This window comes from Aegilops tauschii, chromosome 3 (assembly GCF_002575655.3).
Source record: "Aegilops tauschii subsp. strangulata cultivar AL8/78 chromosome 3, Aet v6.0, whole genome shotgun sequence".
NCBI lineage: Eukaryota > Viridiplantae > Streptophyta > Magnoliopsida > Poales > Poaceae > Aegilops > Aegilops tauschii.
The window spans coordinates 146,272,553-146,276,722 of NC_053037.3; positions in this window are offsets into that span (position 1 = coordinate 146,272,553).

Genomic DNA, 4,170 nt, shown 5'->3' on the forward strand with positions numbered 1-4,170 from the left:
CGTCTCCAACGTATCTATAATTTATGAAGTATTCATGCCATGTTTACAATAGTTTTATATGATTTTGGTATGATTTGATTAGAACTAACCCGGTCTGACGCTGTTTTCAGTAGAACTACCGTGGTGTTGTTTTTGTGCAGAAATAAAAGTTCTCAGAATGCGATGAAAATCAACAGAGCATTTTTCTGGAAAATATAAATAATACTGCAGCAAAAATCTACCGGAGGGGAATCCCGTGGGCCCCACGAGGGTGCGGGGCCCGCCCCCCTATCTCGTGGCTGCCTCGGGGACCCCCTGACTTGTTCTCGACGCCATCCTCTCATATAAATACAAAAACCTTCGGGAAATAACCTAGATCGGAAGTTCCGCCGCCGCAAGCCTCTGTAGCCACGAGAAATCAATCTAGGCCGTCTCTGGCACCCTGCCGGAGGGGGCCATCATCACTGGAGGCCATGGAGGAGGATCCCGGAGGGGCCATCATCGCCATGAAGGCCAAGGACGAGAGGGAGAACCTCTCCCCATCTAGGGGGAGGCCATGGAGGAGGAAGCACAAGGGGGAGAACCTCTCCTCCTCTTTCTCGGTGGCGCCGGAGTGCCATTGGGAGGGGAATCATTGCCACGGTGATCGTCTTCATCAACATCACCATCTTCATCACCATCCTCATCTCTTTTACGCGGTCCACTCTCCTGCACCCCGCGGTAATCCCTACTTGAACATGGTGCTTTATGCCACATATTATGATCCAATGATGTGTTGCCATCTGATAATGTTTTGAGTAGATATCCTTTGTCTTTGGGTTGATTGATGATCTAGATTGGTATGAGTTGTATGTTTTATTTCGGTGCTGTCCTATTGTGCCCTTCGTGTCGCGCAAGCGTGAGGGATTCCCGCTGTAGGGTGTTGCAATACGTTGATGATTCGCTTATAGTGGGTTGCTTCAGTGACAGAAGCATAAAACCGAGTAAGGGGGTTGTTCCGTATGGGATAAAGGGGACTTGATGCTTTAATGCTATGGTTGGGTTTTACCTTAATGATCTTTAGTAGTTGCGGATGCTTGCTAGAGTTCCAATCATAAGTGCATATGATCCAAGAAGAGAAAGTATGTTAGCTTATGCCTCTCCCTCATATGAAATTGCAATGACGACTAACGGTCTTGTTAACAATTGCCTAGGATAATTCCGCACACCGACCCATCATTATTCCACACTCGCTATTTATAATATTGAGTAATATATTCTAACTCTATGATAACAGCACCTACTTTTATATTTTAGCTCTCCGATATCATGCAAAGTTATCCTCTTCATACCCACAACGTAGTTTTATTTCTCGTTTCTAGTTGGAAGCAAACGTTCGGTGTACGTAGAGTCGTATCAGTGGCAGATATCACTTGAGAGAATATTGATCTTACCTTTAGCTCCTTGTGGGTTCGACACTCCATACATATCACTTCCAGCTTTGAGAATTGCTACGATGATTCCCTGCACTTGGGGATTATCAAGCTCTTTTCTGGCGCCATTGCCGGGGAGCAATAGCGTGGGGTTGATATTTTCGTGTATGCTTGTTTGCTTTCTTCACTAACTATTTTTTGTTTTCCCTTTTTAGTTTTGCTTAGTTGTGGGTGAAACATACAAAAAAATTAAAAGAATGAAAATACAAAAAAATTTACTTGCCTCTCATGCCTAAATTTTTTTTTCAATAAGAGAAGTGATTGGAAGATTATGCATTGAAGAAGTGAGGGTCTACCTTGAGCACTTGTGTTCATGCTCATGGAAACAATGTAAAACATTTCATGGAAGCTTCTCTCAAAATAATTACCCCCTTGTATATATCCATTGTATCATAAAAATATTGTGCCAAGCTTCGGTTTTAGGATGATTAGATTGCTTGTTTCCTATGTGCAGTACAAAATCAGAAACTTTGGCTTTAGCGCGTGAATTTAAATTTTTTTTACTGGAAAGTCAAATGGGTCTGAAACTTTTTGCACATTACTTCTGTACAAATTGTTTAAATTATCATATTTGTTTAGAATTTTTTGGAGTTACAGAAGTTTACTAAAGTTCCAGATTACTACAGAATGTCCTGTTTTTGATAGATTCTGTTTTCTATGTGTTGATCGCTTATTTTGATGAATCGATGGGTAGTATCGGGGGGTATGAACCATGGTGAAGTTGGAATATAGTAGATAAAGTGCTAATATGAAATTGAAATGAGTTTGCAACAGTACCTAAAGGTAGTGATTTGCTTTATTATACTAACGGATCTCACTAAGTTTTTGCTAAGTTTTTGTGGATGAAGTGTTCGAAGAACGAGCATTTACCGATGTGAGAAGAATAAAGAGAGGCAAGAGTTCAAGTTGGGGATGCCCAAGGCACCCCAAGTAAATATTCCAAGGATACTCAAGCATCTAAGCTTGGGGATGCCCCGGTTGGCATCCCATCGTTCTTCTTCAACAATTATCGGTATACCTCGGTTTTTGTTTTGTTCACATGATTTGTGTCCTTTGTGTTTTTGTTTTTCCTTTAAGAACCATGCTAGTATGAGATAGCCCTTCATTGATTTATGGAATACTTCATGTGCTTCACTTAAATCTTTTAAATATGATCTTATAGAATTGCTCTTTGTGCTTCACTTAAATCTTTTGAGTATGGTTTTATAGAATGCTTCGTGTGCTTCACTTATATATTTTGAGCTTGGATATTGGTTAGTCTATATGAATTGTAGAATGCTCCATGAACTTCACTTATATCTTTTGGAGTATGAATAATACTATCATCTAAAGCGGGTTTGGAAGAGTGTCAACTTTAGGAATTGGTGATCCCACTATTCCGAATGAGAAGAATTTTGCTTATGTGGAGAGTAGAAAAATTTCTATGCTTGTAGATCATGAAAAAATGCTTTATGTGAAGGAAATATGCCCTAGAGGCAATAATAAAGTTATTATTTATTTCCTTATATCATGATAAATGTTTATTATTCATGCTAGAATTGTATTAACCGGAAACATAATACATGTGTGAATACATAGACAAACAGAGTGTCACTAGTATGCCTCTACTTGACTAGCTCGTTGATCAAAGATGGTTATGTTTCCTAGCCATAGACATGAGTTGTCATTTGATTAACGGGATCACATCATTAGGAGAATGATGTGATTGACTTGACCCATTCTGTTAGCTTAGCACTCGATCGTTTAGTATGTTGCTATTGCTTTCTTCATGACTTATACATGTTCCTATGACTATGAGATTATGCAACTCCCGTTTACCGGAGGAACACTTTGTGTGCTACCAAACGTCACAACGTAACTGGGTGATTATAAAGGTGCTCTACAGGTGTCTCCAAAGGTACTTGTTGGGTTGGCGTATTTTGAGATTAGGATTTGTCACTCCGATTGTCGGAGAGGTATCTCTGGGCCCACTCAGTAATACACATCACTATAAGCCTTGCAAGCATTGTGACTAATGAGTTAGTTGCGGGATGATGTTTTACGGAACGAGTAAAGAGACTTGCCGGTAACGATATTGAACTAGGTATCGAGATACCAACGATCGAATCTCGGGCAATTAACATACCGATGACAAAGGGAACAACATATGTTGTTATGCGGTCTGACCGATAAAGATCTCCGTAGAATATGTGGGAGCCAATATGAGCATCCAGGTTCCGCTATTGGTTATTGACCGGAGAGGTGTCTCGGTCATGTCTACATAGTTCTCGAACCCGTAGGGTCCGCACGCTTAACGTTACGATGACGGTTATATTATGAGTTTATGTGCTTTTATGTACCGAAGGAGTTCGGAGTCCCGGATGAGATCGGGGACATGACGAGGAGTCTCGAAATGGCCGAGACGTAAAGATCGATATATTGGACGACTATATTCGGACTTCGAAAAGGTTCCGAGTGATTCGGGTATTTTTCGGAGTACCGGAGAGTTACGGGAATTCGTATTGGGCCTTAATGGGCCATACGAGAAAGGAGAGAAAGGCCCCAAAGGGTGGCCGCACCCCTCCCCATGGACTAGTCTGAATTGGACTAGGGAGGGGGGGCACCCCCTTCCTTCTTTCTCCTTCTCCCTTCCCTACTCCTATTCCAACAAGGAAAGGAGGAGTCCTACTCCCGGTGGGAGTAGGACTCCCCCCTGGCGCGCCTCTCCTCCTTGGCCGGC